The sequence below is a fragment of the Macaca thibetana genome, chromosome 14 (genome assembly GCF_024542745.1).
Source record: "Macaca thibetana thibetana isolate TM-01 chromosome 14, ASM2454274v1, whole genome shotgun sequence".
NCBI lineage: Eukaryota > Metazoa > Chordata > Mammalia > Primates > Cercopithecidae > Macaca > Macaca thibetana.
The window spans coordinates 107,381,544-107,397,923 of NC_065591.1; the positions used below are offsets into that span (position 1 = coordinate 107,381,544).

General features: G+C 45.5%; 1 non-coding gene across 1 annotated transcript; it reads right to left on the reverse strand.

Moving 5' to 3' along the window:
• Positions 1-6,413: 6,413 nt before the first annotated feature.
• Positions 6,414-6,517, reverse strand: LOC126936730 (small nucleolar RNA U13). The gene has a single exon (XR_007719547.1). It is a non-coding gene; the product is annotated as a small nucleolar RNA U13 (small nucleolar RNA).
• Between the last annotated feature and the right edge of the window lie 9,863 nt (positions 6,518-16,380).

A 16,380-nucleotide genomic window follows, 5' to 3' on the forward strand; every position in this document is an offset into this window, starting at 1 on the left:
GATCCTCCCACCTCAGCTACTCAGGCACATGCTACCATACCCAGCTAATTTTTGTTGTTCTTGTGTTTTTTATAGAGATAAGGTTTCTCCATTTTGCCCAGATTGGTCTCAAACTCCTGAGCTTAAGTAATCTACCTGCCTCAGCCTCCCAAAGTGTTGAGATTACAAGCCTCTGTGCCCGGCCAATTTTCACAATTTTTAAGTGTGCAGCTCACTGGCATTAAGTATATTCAGATTGTTGTGCACCCATCACCACCACCCATCTCCAGAACTTTTTTAGCTTCTTGAATTGAAATGTTATACCCATTAAACACTAATTCCTCATCCCACTCCCCACAGCCCCTGGTAACCACCATTCTAATTTCTGTCTCTATGGCTTTGTCCATTCTAGGTATGTCACAGAAGGAGAATCATACAGCATTTGTCTTTTTGTGCCTCACTTATTTCACTTAGCACACTGTCCTCAGGGTTTGTCTGTGTTGTAGCGTGTGTCCTTGATGTCAGTCTTTGCTCTAAGTAGACTGAGAGTTGCCAGCTCATGTACTCTGCTCCCTTGCCCTGCCTCAAAATGAAGAGTGGGCTAAGTGAAACCTATAGGGGGAAAAATGAGAATATATCCACAGACTCTTAGAGCTGAAGGGGATCTTAAATGTCATCTGATTCTACCTCCCACCATTGGGGGACATCCTCACTGTCAGCTCTGAGCGGGAAGGTGGACTGATAAGAGTGGTAATCCTCCATATTTTTTAAGTAATTTACATTTTTTCCTGAGATGTTTGTATCTATGATTTCACTGGATCCTAACAACAATTCTAATGTAGGTCCAGGTAGGTCTTATTTCCTGTTTTACTGAGAGGGAAACCAAAGCCCAGAGGTAGAGTCGAATTTGCTTCTGAGCAATTGTGATGGAGTCTCTTGTTTTTTAGTCTTCCATCCTTTCCTACAGTAGCCCAGTTTGCAGGTTTGCAGGTTTGCAGACCTGTTTCTATTTCATTCTTTTTTTTTTTTTTTTTTCTGAGACAGAGTTTCACTTAGTCATCCAGACTGGAGTGCAGTAGCATGATCTCAGCTCACTGCAACCTCTGCCTCCCAGGTTCAAGCGATTCTCCTGCCTCAGCCTCCTGAGTAGCTGGGAGTACAGGCATGGGCCACCAGGCCTGGCTAATTTTTTGTATTTTTAGTACAGATGGGGTTTCACCAGGTTGGCCAGCCTGGTCTTGAACTCCTGACCTCAAGTGATCCACCTGCCTCAGCCTCCCAAAGTTCTGGGATTATAGGCATGAGCCACGGCACTCAGCCTCTATTTCATTCTTTATCCAAGGTACACTTAACTCTTTCCTAATTTTCTTGGAGTTATCACTTCAAAACCCCAAGTCAGCTATATGAACCTTCTAGATCATGTCCCAGAAAAGGAAAGGTGCTGCTTAGGAATTGTCAGATTTGAGCTGGGGTGAAGCTAAGAGCTCAGAACAGGGGGACCCACTGCACTAGAGATTTCACAGCTTCATGAAGACCACCATCTTGGGAGTTGGGAGATGCTTCTGGCATCTGAACTAAGTCCCTTCTACAATAATAATAATTGTATTCCCTCTTATCCTGAGATCAACGGGAGCAGAGAGGAATGGCTGCTGTCAATTATGCTACACCTAAACAAGACACATTTCTCACCCAACCTCTTTGCCCTTGGCTGAGTCATCCAATCCTTAACTTCCATGGAGAAGAGAAGTCCATGGACAGGGATTTTCCTCATCAGCTGCTCCTGACCAGTGTTGGGGTTTGAGTACTTAAGGTGCCCCCAAGGAACCATCCCAAGGATATTTTCCCTAGAGGTCTCTAAGAGTTGGGTGAAATTTAAGAAGAGCAAGCTGCCTTCCATCTGCTATCCCTGGGGTCATGTGCCTCCAGATGGTTCAGGATGAGTGGGGGCAAAGGGCAAGGGGAAGTATGTCAACTGGAACATCACAGAAGTCTAAATAAGGACTGTTCTGATTGCCATCCATGTCTTATTTTTTTGATCTCACTAAAGGAATACAACCCTACAATAAACACTCCAGCCTTACATAAATAAGCACCAGCTTGCAACTGCCTCTGTAGCCAGCTCACTGGATTCCTGAGATTAAGAACACCTTAGAAGGTGTCACAGCTAGGAACTATAAAAGTCATCCACAATGAAAGTGATGAGATACTTGCGTGGGCAGGCAAATGGTATTGGAATGCGGTCGGAAATGGGGTAAATGCTACAGAAACAGCTTCCCTGGGGATAAGAAAGCCTAGGAGAAATGCTGGTTTCTAAACAGTCCAGAGGTAGGAACAGATGAAACAATCTTATTTGGGCTTGAGCAGCCAAAAGACTCCTTGGAAATCCAGGTCTGAGCCTCTGGAGCTTTCTTTTCAGCTGCCCCAGCTGCACATTCCTGAAAAGCCGGCACTTGCGCGAGGCATCTCCCAACTCAGACATGAGTCATGCCAGCTTATTTTAAGTCCTGACCTCTTCCTGGGAAGGGACTCCGACATGGAAAGCCACGTGCTGTGAAGCAACCATGGACCCCGGCCAAGGGAAACAGAGGCCCCCCCACAGCTTCCTGACAGCGTCCTTCCCAGAAGCCCAGTGTGAGCAAGGGCCAGGAGCAGCTGTGGGCACTCATGCCCCTCTCCCTTGCCAGGGTGGAACAGTGGGCCACACCACACCAGCAGCTCTTGTGCCCACCGTGATGCCACTGATGGCTGGGGCAGGGGTGCCAGGCAGGGAGAGGAAGGCCTGTGTTCTCCTCTTTCCAGGACTCTTGCCTTGGTTTTCCACTCCACAGCAGATTGTCCTGAAAGGCTACTGCAGTCCTTTGGGGATAAATGGACAGAGGGAGTATGAAGCCCATGCTCTCTCAGCCAAGTGTATTTAAGCCTTTTAATAATTCATATCCCCATTTCCATACACAGCCCCACTTAAAGAGGGATCCCAGGGAAACCTAAAAGCTTTTCTGATTGCACCAGCTTATCCAGCATCTTCATAAAAGGTTCTCAACTGGCCTCTCAGAATCGACGGCAGCAACGCTTATGAAGAAAAACTAATAGTTCCAGCTGGTAGTCATTGAAAAGTCACTTAATATTTCTCTGTGCAAGGAGATCCACTTAATGGGACACAATGTTTTTTCCCTAAGCAGTTGGGGAAAAAAAAATCCCTTGACATCATATTAATAATGTCAAGTTTTATTGGCTCTCTCATTTGACATGATATTAAACTTTTCAGACTCTATCTCGACTGAGGTACAAGGTTGTTAAAACGTGGACAGATTGGAGCGCTACAAAAATGTGGCATGGAAGAAATGCCTGTCCAGGTGCGTGGAGAGAGATGGAAAGCCAGTGACATGGGGCTTGATAGACAAATCTACTTTGTAGAAAAACTCTTAGTACGTCACCTCCTTCCGCACACTGCCTTCTTTCCGAGACTGGTGATACAGGCACCTTAGGGGAAGATGGGGCTCCAGAACTCTATGGCCTAGGGTTGTTCATTGTCCTCTGCAAGTCTAGTTTTCCGGACAGAATAAAGTGAAGACATCATGTTAAGGCAGATTACAGTTTATGAGCATAGCTTTGCTCCATAGCACCTCCTTGGGACAGAAAATTCCCTGGGTTTCTCTCTTTTTTTTTTTTTTTTTTTTTAGAAGGAGTCTTACTCTGTCGCCCAGGCTGGAGTGTAGTGGCGCGATCTTGGTTCACTGCAACCTCTGCCTCCCGGGTTCAAGCGATTCTCGTGCCTAAGCCTCTCCAGTAGCTGGGATTACAGGCATGCACCACAACGCCCAGCTAATTTTTATATTTTTGGTAGAGAGATGAGGTTTCCCCATGTTGGCCAGGCTGGTCTCAAACTCCTGACCTCACATGCTCCACTCGCCTTGGCCTCTCAAAGTGCTGGATTACAGACGTGAGCCACCATGCCCTGCAACTCCCTGGGTTTCTAATAATAACAACAATAGCTAACTAACATGACCTGGTGCAACCATGTGGGCTGACACCATGCTAAGTGCTTTCCCGTGTTTGCCCCTATTGGATCCTCACAAAAACCAAATGAGTTAGATGTTATTGTTGTCACCGTTGTCCCCATTTTAAGAAAGAAAACTGAATGAAAGAGGCATTGTGTGATTTTCTAAGTCTGATGGCTAGTAACAGACCTGGGAATCCTATAGCCTGAAATTATGTGCTTACCACCCTTCAATACAATGGGAGCCATTATGAAGATGAAAAATGTCACATGTGCAAAGTCTGGGGACCCCAGTCTGGCCCCTGGACCTCTCCCTACCCTGGGCACCTGTCCTCTTTCACCATTTTCACTGTTGGGGACTGACAGGCAACCAAGAGGGAGGTTTTTCCAGCAGGCAGTCAGCACTGACTTCACCTGTCAAGCATAACACCATAAATAACATATTTTAAGCAAAGAACACCCCAGCAACCCAATAATGCATGTCTAAAGCCATTTTGACGTTGCAGAGATACAGTAATACTTTTATGCTTTGTTTAAAGAAATTGTTTGCAGCATATTTGTAGTGAAATCACTCCAAAGAGTTTATTTTGGATGATTGATTTATAGGAATCCAGCTCCCATACCCAGAGGATGACACTTAAATCATATCTTCTTTTCATTTATAATAAGGAACAAAATGATCATATTTTGACAAGTCTGATCATTTTGGGGGTTGAGCAGGTTCCCTCAGTGGGCTCAGTCTATAGCTCACAGAACTGATAGAATATTATTATGTCTCATTAAAATCAGCTGCAACTGCTTCAGATGGCTGCCCCAAAGAAAACAAAGCTCTTGGCGGTTTATCCTAGAGTAGTCAGTCTACCTGCTGATTTTTAAGAAGCGGACAGGTGGAAATCTTTCTACTTGTGCTTGCCAAAGCCCATCTACCCTGGGTTTGAACTTAGAACATCTCCTTAAAACAGACCGGCCCCACCTAGGACTGACATCACAAGTCTTTCTGTGTCCTCTCTTCCTCCTTGATGCTGCGACACTGCTGCAGCCTCTGGCCTTCTGACCCCACAGAGGCCGTATCCCATTTCCAGGACTAATGGGAATCTTAATTGCCCAGGCTTAACGGGGAGGGTGACATTTGCTGTTTTGGCACCTGCCCTCTCGCTAAACCAAACAAGCCAGTTTTGGAGCTCTCATTTGTTTCCAGATTCGCAGCTGGGGCAGAAGCCGCCTGTGCCACATCCCCAGAATCTGTGCTGTCATTTCCATATTTGTATTCATCTCCTGAGGCTGAACTTTGGGTCATGCTGAGCAAAGTCTGCCTTCTGCCCTGTCTGAAAGTCTCCTTTCACTCACCTACAAACGATGGCAGGACTCCTCTGCTGTTCTCCCCATCAGCCTGGGGCCCGGCCCTGTACCGCTCCCACTTCTTGAGAAGTGAGTTCAGTCTGTGACAGCCACACAGTGAAAAGACCGGAAAAGTTCTCCTGGAACAAAACCTCACCAAGTTCTCGGGGTCCGTGGCAGTCTGTGTAAGAGTAGCACAGTGAAAGAGCTTCCTTCTCTCATCTCCCTCTTTCATCTTCCCTAATCCCCTCCCCTCGACTTATCTTTTTTTTTCTCTCTGCCTCCAGCCCCCCTCCTCTTTCTATTCACTATCAAGAACAGCCAATTTAGCGGGCGGCCATACAGTTCCAGCAGAAGGCCCCGGGATCAGTGGCTATGGGGAATGGCACAGCCAGAAGGAGAAATCAAAGATGAAATGAGCATTTGGATCTTGCTGAAACTGAAGCTTAGCACCCTCTATGCATTATTCATGTGTGACATCGTCACCCTCTTCTCTACACTCTCCACTGAGCTACAACAGAGCCCTGAATCCTCATGGCTTTGAAATAATTTGCACGATGACACTGATCTATCTTCAACCTTGCAAACGCCCCACACAGGGCCAAGTTCTGGTCCAGCTCAGGTACAGCTGCAAGTCATGTCAGCATGAAACTACAGTCATACCCTTTTGGCAAGACACTTCAAGGAAGTGGGTAACGATTCGCATTTGGTATCTGGTTCTTAATACCTGTACCAAATGGTCAAAATCCTAAGCAAGTAACTGGTCTTGATTGGATTGTTTAAAAATATGAATTATTGACCTTGGGCAAATCATTAGATTTCCCTGAGCTTTGATGTTCCATCCCCCAAACTTGGAGTCCATAATGACTCCCTTACAGGGATGCTGTGAGGACTGAATTAGTTAATACATATATGTGGACATGCTTTGTAAACTATAAAATACTAAATGAGTATAAAAGCAATTTAAAAAGGCCGAAGTGTATTAGGCATTCACGATGTGCTTGCCATTATGCAATTGGCACTTACTTGCTCATTTAATCTTCTCAGAAATCTCTGTGAGGTTGATACTATTATTTCCCCTCCCCTCCTTTTTCTTTCATGTCAGGCGGGTAATGTGCTGACTTTGTAACAAGGTTTGAAGGAGGCACATCTCACACATGTGCCTGAACACCCGATCATCTCGCTTATGAACTACAAAAGGACCTCCCCTTTCTTAAGATGAGGAAATTCAGGACGCTTAGCGAGGTGGTTAAGGGAAGTTCAGAGCTGAGATTCTAGTCTAGGCTGTCTCTTCCCTCCCCCTCTGCAGGTACCCATTCCAGACTGAGGAGCAGGTAACTCCCCTGGTTTTATGCAGAAACACAAATATTGATTTACCAACATGTCAAATATTTCCCCCTCCTTGGAATGCTCCTAAACCGGAGGCAGTTGGACATCTTGGGTCTCTGCTACTTCATTTGCACCGGTTTTCCATTAACCTGAATGGGTGGGCCAGTGACTATTTGCAAGGTTGGTTGGGAAGGGTTGGCTCTCAGCTTGGGATTCCTGGAACAGGTGCACTTGGGGATCTCCTCCTGGCCTCCACCTCTGCAGATCCCAGGGCCAATCTTTTGTCCCAAACTGTTTTCTCAGGAACTCATCATCTAAGGTAGCTACCCACTGGCGGGAGTAAGCTACCATCTCCAAGAGCCAGCACAGAACTTTGGGAGTGCTAAATGTGAAGAGAAGGGGGTGTTATGAGAGATCATCCCAGAGGATTACAGGGACCGGACACTCAGCCCTCCTCACAGGCACAAGTTTGGAATAATTACCCAGGGCAGACTCTCTGAAAGAGGAGGTAATCTGGCTAAGGCTCTTAGAAGGCAGGCCTGATGACATTGTTATGTATCAGTCCAGGGCTCAGGACGTGGCGGGGTCAGGTATTAGCTGATTATCTGATTCTGTCAGCAGAGAGCTTTCAGTGAGTCCACAGAGCCAGCCCCCTGATTTCCTCATAGAAACGCTAAGCTTAGACACCTGCAAAGGAGTCCTTGTGTGAAGTTCTGCCCCTGGAAGGTGTCCTGGGTACTTACATTATCAGCATTGGAGGCAGATCCTGCAGCTCCGAAACATGCTCCAAGCTTCAGGTTGCCACATGGTTCTGGGAGATTAGGCCGTGGCAAATCTCCCTTCCCTTACTCCTGAACTTGAGCCTCTGATTCCCTCTCCTGTTGGAGCCTTTAACACGGTCAGTCTACAGACACTAGTTTTGGCTGTTGAAAAGCTTTCCAACTCCAACCTTGCTAGGGGTGGAAGAGAAGGACAGGAGGGGGTGAGGAAGAGCCATTTCTGTGACAGAAATCAAGGCCAAGGCAGGCAGACAGGTAGGTGGATTTGAGTGGCAATTCTTTTCAATCAGGAGAGGCCCAAATGACAGGAGGAGGCACTAAGTGTAGACATAAAGAAGAACTTACTTGGTTTTGAAGGTTAGCCAGGATACCTCTAATAATTGTGTTATAATAACTATAATTTTGTTATTTACTATATTTACTGTTCTATCAACCTTTTTTTTGTCTTCCTTTCTTTTTGCTTTTTGAAACAGAGTCTGACTCTGTGGCCCAGGCTGGAGTGCAGTGGCGTGATCTTGGCTTACTACAACCTCTGCCTCCTGGGTTCAAGCGATTCTCCTGCCTCAGCCTCCAGAGTAGCTGGGATTAAAGGTAAGTGCCACCATGCCTGGCTAATTTTTGTATTTTTGGTAGAGACAAGGTTTCACCATGTTGGCCAGGCTGGTCTCGAACTCCTGACCTCAGATTATCTGCCCACCTTGGCCTCCCAATGAACTTTTTAATATTATGTCACTTAATCCTTCCAACTACCCTATAAGAGAGGTATGATCATTAGATTTCTATTTTACATCTGAGAAAGCTGAGGTCCACGTAATTTTTTTTTTTTTTTTTTTTGGAGATGAATTCTTGCTCTGTTGCCCAGGCTAGAGTGCAGTGGTGCAGTCTCAGCTCACAACAGCCTCTGCCTCCTATGTTCAAGCAATTCTTCTGCCTCAGCTTCCCGAGTAGCTGGGGTTACATGTGCCACCACACCTGACTAATTTTTTTTTTCTTTTTTTGTATTTTTTGTATTTTTAGTAGAGACGAGGTTTTGCCATGTTGGCTTCCCAAAGTGCTGGGATTACAGGTGTGAGCCACCACGTCCAGCCAGATCCAAATAATTGAAATAACTCATCTAAGGTTAGCAGTTTGAAAGAGACAGAATCAGAATGTAGACCCAGGCAATCTGATGCCAGAGTATAGGCTCCTGACTGCTGCTTTCCAGGTGCCTCCGTAAAAAGAGTGAAGAAATGCTGGGGAGAGCTCCATCTGGCCTGGTTGGGTACACATCCAGGAGACAGAGGACTTTATGGAGGGCGTTCAGGCTGTGGGAATCTGTGAATACGGCATTGTCACTGATGTGGCTCCTTCCTTTTTTCCCTTCCCACCCAATTTATCCATGTAGCACCCCTCCACAAGCTAGCGGGAGCGTGGAAGTGAGGATGAAGGATCCTTGCAGGAAGCTGAGTCCAGCCCAGGGTGCCTCTGTCCACTTCTGCTCTGCTCTCAGCACAGCTGCCTGGCTCCCACCTGTTGAGTTACAGGCCACTGACTTCCAAGTCTGGCCAGAAGGTCAGTCATCTTTTCCACCGATCCTCTGCCTTGAGCTGAGTTATCTCGCACAAGTGGTACCCACTGGACCCCGCAGCTCTGGCCCTGCTGGAACTCCCTGGCAGTTTAGCAGGGGTTTTAAATCTGGCCCATGAGGCCTTGTCAGTTTCAAGTGCCCCCCTCCCCGACCTTTTAATAAACATTTCCTTTGTTATCAGAATTATTTCCTAATTCATTCCCTTCTGTCCCTGAAAATCTAAATCCTATTTAAGTTAATGCCCTTCATTTTCATTTATAAAGACAGATACAAAATAATTATTTCCTATCTCCGTGGTTTCCTTATCTCCCGTCCTAATAATGCCTTCGGCAGATGAACATTCCCCGTCAGTTGAAACAGTTGGAGTGTTTGTTTTTTTCACTCTTTAAAGAAGAAAAATAAAATGGCTTCTTGGGCTTTGTCTCTTCTCTTCTCCTCTCTCCTCTTTTCTCTTTCTGACTTTCTCGGCTCTTTTCTTCTCACTCTCTGCTTTTTGCCCCGGGCGCCCCCTCTCCCTCTTCTGATCCCCTCTTTCTGTCCCTCTCCTGCGCCCTCTCCTGCTGTCCTGGCCCTTGCCCAGCCCAGCATTGCTGGGCGCCTCTCATTTTCCTGTCCGTGGTGCAAGCTCTCTGCGGCCTCACATCTGAATTTCATCAGCCCCTGAGCCTGCCTTTGAGCTCAAGTCCCCCCAGCTAGTAAAATTGGTTTGGATGAGCAGACGCAGTCTCGAAAAGAAACATTCTTTGGTTTCCTCTCATGTAAACTAGTGAGCAGAGAATTCACAGTTCCCTTCTCCGGGCACCTCTTTGAAGTGTTTGATTGAAAGGAGAGGGGATGGAAAGGGATGGGGTGATGGGGGTTGGTAGTGGCGGGAACAAGGATTCCGGCTTTAATTAGCAACTCTGAAACCAGTGACCCAGACTTCCAGCGACCCTCTCTGTTCCTTGCGCATCTGGGTAGGGGCGATGCTGACTGTGATTTTTGGCTGTCTGCAACAGATCCAGTCTTCCACCCTCCTCTCTTTTGTTTTCCAGTAAAACTGAACGCACAATTTAAATCCAGGGTTTGGGAGAAAGTCATTAATGGAAGTAGGCTGATTTTAAGGGAACTGGTTTTGTTCTCAGAAAGCAGTTGTTCAAATCCTAACCATTAGCGCATGCTGAATGCCTTCTAAATGCCAGCTATGTAAATTATTTCATTTACTTCTCATGAGGACCCTGTGACCTAGGAGCTACTGTTTCCCCATTGTATGGATGAGGAAACTGAGGCTCAGAAACACTGGGAAACTTGCTCACAGACCTCGACCAGCAGGGGTACAGCCAGGCCTTGAATCCAGGTTTTGCTTCATATCCCTCACTCTCTGACATCCAGGCCTTCAAGAGAAAGGATTTCTGTCACTCCTGTGGCTTTAAAGTCTTTGTCAAGGCCAAGAAGGAACTATGAAGAGCTCTTCTGTGACGGTATCTGACAGGTGATCTCTGAGCTCTTTATCTTTGCTAGAGAATGCAGATGACCAGACACAAAAATTTTTAAAAACCCACAAGAGAAAAATATTTGAATGCATAGTGCTATGAAGAGGTCAAGGACTAATGGATGGGGAATGGAATGTACCTACATCAAGTCCCTTCATTTTATAGTCAGGGAAACTGAGGCCTAGCAAGGAGCTGGGTCTTACTCTTGCCTTCACTTGGCTCAGTGCTAAGACTTGCTGAACCCGCAGAGATCTTTCCTTCATCATCTAGAGAGAGATGTGAAAGCCACCTAGGGGTTACCCCAGGGTGGCCAGGAGACTTAGGGTAAAGAAGGGGCGTAGGATGGCCAGCAATGGCCAGAGGCTTCAGGATAAATGAGCAGTCATGAGGTAACACTTCTAGACTCCTAAACTCTGAAAAGGTAAGAGTCCCCGTGGCCTCAAGTCCTAAAAGAGGTACCCATTTTTGGTCAGTGGATAGGGCTGGTTAGCAAGTGCCACCTTTCTTTTGGCTCCCTGGCCTGGGGCACCTGATCAGGTCTTGGGGAGCAGATGACCTGGTTGCTCATATCATTTGGGCTCAGTGACATGCACAGGACCTTATAAATACCATCAATGCAACGTTTGTGCAACTCAGGCTGGAGGGCAAGAAGGATCATGTCAGCAAGGAGGTCTCAGAGCTGAAGACTATTTGCAAAGCAGTGTAAATCAACCAACTCTTTCGTAAGAGTGGGACACGGGGACCCAAAACATTGGCAGTTGAAAGAACATCTCCCAGTTTCATGTCTGAAAGGTGACAAGAAGCCTCCCTGTCTCCTTGTCGTCCTGTGATGCCACCATTAGAACCATTTTCTTGATTCTAGGAAGCACCTCTAAAAATACATATATGTAACTATTAATGGTAAAGAAAAGCATGCTAAGCCATGGGTGTAACTGGTTTGATATGGAGCCATGAAGGACTGGGGCTCCAGGACAAGCATGGTTTGGTAGGTGTGTGAGTTGCTAGCCATGGGGCAAAGGGTGGATTTTGAAATTATCTGAGCATAAATTCATTTCTTCAGTGGGGAATCAGGACCTTGGAGAAGGAGAGGAATGGGAGAGGGCTTGGGGAAGGGAAAGGCAATCCTACAGTGTGTCTTTCTACACACAAAAGAGGCGTGGCCAACCTCACATTGTTTATGACCACTGCTCTGGGGTGAAGGGAGATGTTACATAGTGCAGAGAAAAGCAAAAATGGTGTGCGAATGACCAGAGCTGGGTTCTGGTGCCACAGCTGTTTCTCAGAGCTTCAGTTTCTGGTCCCATAAAAAGAGGGTGTACAGTTATCAGAATTTTCCAAACCCCAATTTATTCACACACTATTTTCATAAGTTTCATCAGAGCTTCAAATATATATTTTTTCAGTAGGCTTACTTTTTTTTTTTTTTTTTTGAGATGGAATTTCACTCTTGTTGCCTAGGCTGGAGTGCAGTGGCGCAATCTTGGCTCACTACAAGCTCCGTCTCCCGAGTTCAATCAATCCTTCTGCCTCAGCCTCCCAAGTAGCTGAGGTTATAGGCATGCACCACCACGCCCAGCTAATTTTGTATTTTTAGTAGAGATGTGGCTTCACCATGTTGGTCAGGCTGGTCTCGAACTCCTGATCTCACCACCTGCCTTGGCCTCCCAAAGTGCTGGGATTACAGGTGTGAGCCACCATGCCCAGCCTCAATTGGTTTACTTTTAAAATTTGTCCTCACTCTGAACATACTAATGGGTTTGCTGTGGAAGTCATACTTTCTCTAATGTATACTGAAACAAACTATTAAGTTCATTTAAGGCTCATCTGTGGGCCACCTAAAATTCTGTTTTATGTTGCCCATTCAGGAACTCTGGGCCAAGTGATCGTGGTCCACTCCTCCCCCATCTCTGTGATTCTATGATGTTTTACACAGGGGAATACCTTCCTTTTCCTTTCTGAATGGAGGACAGGATTCGCAGAAGCTCTGAGTCCCTGCTGGGAAAGAGAAGAAGATCCGCATGTTTCACGGACGCTGAAGCCAGATTCTGAGAGGAATGACAAAGTCATTGCTAATTGCAGCCAATTACTCTATCGGGTGGTACTGGTAGGGAAAATGACTTTAAGTCTAGAGTTGCCTCGGAAAGAATTACCATACTGGTAAGTAATTTTGACTCGAGTAATTTTTAATGCTAAAATTTGCTACATGTACTTTGAGAATTTAAAAAAAAGAAGGCCATGCCTTCATTAGAGCATAATAAGACAGTTTTGTAATTAATAAGCTACTAGTCACACCTATAATTTGGGGTATGAAGAAGAAACATTTACTATGTGTTATTTGTTTCTCCTTTTTCTGAAGAGTGGAATTATTTTCTTTCAGTTTCCCAGGCCTGAGAAAAGCCACTCGAAGGTGCCCTAGGTTTTCCAGGAGACCTCACTTTCTCTTCATCCTTAGTCTAAAGGCACAAACATCCACTGAAAAGGAATGAGACCGTGTGTCTTCTACTGGGGCTTCTAATTCCTCCATGCCTTCTCCTAGCCATGAGAGAGTGGCTGGTTTCTTCTGTTTTCTCTGTGCCTCAGTTTCATCATCTATAAAATGAATATGAAGTGAAATGGCCTGCCTGAACCATGTGTGTGTGGGGGTGTGTGGTGTGTGTAAACTCTAAGCTACTGCTACGTGGTTTTTTTGTTTGTTTTTTTGTTTGTTTGTTTTTTGATGGAGTCTTGCTCTGTTGCCCAGGCTGGAGTGCAGTGGGGCGATCTCGGCTCACTGCAACCTCCACCTCCTGGGTTCAAGCAGTTCTCCTATCTCAGCCTCCTGAGTAGCTAGGATTACAGGCTCAGGCCACCAAGCCCGGCTAATTTTTGTATTTTTAGTAGAAATGGGGTTTTGCCATGTTGGCCAGGCTAATCTTGAACTCCTGACCTCAGGTGATCTGCCTACCTGGGCCTCCCAAAGTCTGGGATTACAGGTATGAGCCACCGCGCCTGGCTGCTGCTCAGGCTTTAAGCAAATATAGACATGATATAATTTAATGAGTTTATCATTTTATTTATTCTCACTCATTAAGTACCTAGTAAACACTATCACTCCATCCTTCAGTCCATCCATCTATCCATTGATTCATATTTTCAACAGATATTTATCAAGTATCACTTACGTGCTAGATGCTGAAGGAGATACAAAAGAAGTGTAAGGGAGAGTTCCTGCCCTCCAAGACCTTATGATCTTTTTATTTTTTTTAATAAAAAACGATGTTGGCATATGATAGTTAACTAGCAACATGATTTAGCAGAAGCCAATTATACCATGAATGATGCAGAGGATAAACATTCTAAGAAGTAACTGTTTATATTATATAGTTTCAAATAGCTAGAAGGATATTGAATGTTCCCAAGACAAAGAAGTAATAAATGTTCAAGATGATGGATATGCTAATTACCCTGATCACTATACACAACATATATACCAAAACATCACTATGTGCCCTGTGAATATGTACAATGATTATATGTCAATTATAAAAGAGAAAATAAAAAACAAGGGAAAAAGAAAAAATGCTTTGAAAAATAATTTAGAGAAGGAGAGAAAGATGTTTGTAGGGGGATAGATTAAGAAACAATTGGGCAAGAGGGGACTTGAGCAGGGTATTGAAGGATGAATTCCATTTGTGTTGGCAGAGAAAATGATAAAGGTTAAGAATTGGGCATTTTCAGCTGGGCGCAGTGGCTTACTCCTGTAATCCCAGTACTTTGGGAGGCTGAGGCAGGTGGATCACCTGAGGTCAGGAGTTCAAGACCAGCCTGACCAATGTGGTAAAACCCCGTCTCTACTGAAAAATACAAAAATTAGCAGGGTGTGGTGGCAGGCACCTGTAATCCCAACTACTCAGGAGGTTGAGGCAGGAGAATCGCTTGAACCTGGGAGGCGGAGGTTGCAGTGAGCTGAGATCGCACCACTGCACTCCAGCTTGGGCAACAAGGGTGAAACTCCGTCTCAAAAAATTTTTTTTTGCATTTTCGATAGAGTATCAGCTCTGCCATCTAGCTGCTGTGGAACTTTTGGCAAAACTGTTAACCTCTCTTATCCTCAATGCTTTCTTCTGTAGAATGGGAGTTGGCCTGGTTGCCGTAAAACTTTATGATCCAGCAAAAAGATAATCTAGACACGGGAAGAGCATTCTAGACACGGGAAGAACATGAGTGATTTTAGTACAGAGGCAGGGGAAAGACAATGACCTTCGAATGACCTTTCCTAATACGCCCAGAGTGACTGTTCTGCATCAGGAAGCATGGGCTATGTTTGAATTGAGGGCCATAGCCTGGAGGTCTGATCCGAATTCCCTTTCCCTGGACTGGAAGACACACAGTCTCACTATCTTGCCAACAACTGCCTGTGGCAAATTCAGTACCCGGCTTGATGCAGCATTTGGAGGAAATTTTTCCATGAAAACAAAAGTTTTTGCTTAATTATTCAGCACACTCATGCATTTAAAAATACTGTCCACTCTCTAACTAGCTGTCTTTTTAACAAAGCTTCTTGTCTCCCAAGGAGCTCAGCTCCCATTGTCCAAGGCTTCTTTATAAAGAACTCTGGGCCAGGCATCATCCCAGCTGTCCCTGGGTTTAGAGTGAAGCTTCCCCAGGCAGAGTGAAGTGTCTGACCTGCTTTTCCACAGAGATACGAGGAAGGCACATCTAAGCTCCCTAGGGGCTAGTGTAGGCAGAGAGTGGATGGCCGTTAGACAATGAGACAAGGTCATTTGCCCCTAGTGTGGCCGGTGAGTTTAAGGAGATCAGGAGAGTCTTTCTCCATACTGTTTCTTGATCCAGTTTTATTTATTCATTCATCTGACATCTACTCATCTGGCCATCCATCCAACACATAGTCGTTGCCTACTGTGTACCCAACACTGTTCTATGTCCTGAGACCATCTGTACAGAGAAGAATCCAATGTAGAACAATTTTCAGAGGAAACTGGGAATTTTTCTAATGGCTTAGAGGAGACCTTGTAATTTTTGCCTTTCCCCAGTTTATTATCTGATTTCTTTGGAACTTTCTTGATGCATGGCATTTGAGGGACGTGGCTCCACTGATGGAGATTATCTCATCACGAGGAGGGGGTCAGACCTCAGCTCCCAGAGGGCAGAACCGTGTCTGTCTTGCTGACTTCATGCACAGTTCATCTCAGTACTAGCTCAGCAGAAGGTGGATAACTGAAGGATCTGGATGGTTAAATGCTATTTATCAAAACAGCAGCCCACTTAGATGCCAGAGTTGCCACATTTAATGTAGTCACCAACCTACGTGTCCCCTTAATATTCTAGCCTACTTCCCGAGTCTCCTTGCTGAGGATGCCAGGAACAGCAACATCAAAGAAAGAGAAAGTGCCTGAAGTTGGAATAGTGAGTCATTCTGGAGTGAAGCCAGAGAACTGGGAGGGGCTGTCACTTTGTCCATGATCCTGCCAGAGGGTCTTTCTGCCACCATTTACCTTTTCTGAGGCGCTGACTTCTTTCTAGCAGGGGTGGAGATGTGGATTGGGTGGTGATGGTTTGAGGAGTGGTGTTTGCCGTCATCTCCAACTCTGGGCCACAGAAGGCAGTTCAGGCTTACCAATCATTTGATGTCCACAACTAAACAGAGGACAGTGAGAGGAAAGTAGCATTCAGAAAGAATTTAGGTAGACGTTTGGGAGGACTTCCTGACTCTAAGGTCCCAAAGAGACTGAAAAGTTAATGAATTAGCCATGATCGTTGGTTCCTTCGTCTGTTAAATTGGGATAAATACCTATCTTGAAGGTGGCTATAATGACAGGATTTAAAGAGATAATGGATCTGAGGGCCCCAAGCACAGTGGTTGACACATAATAAGCACTTAATACTTATTGAATCTCGAATTTGAATATGATTCCTGGA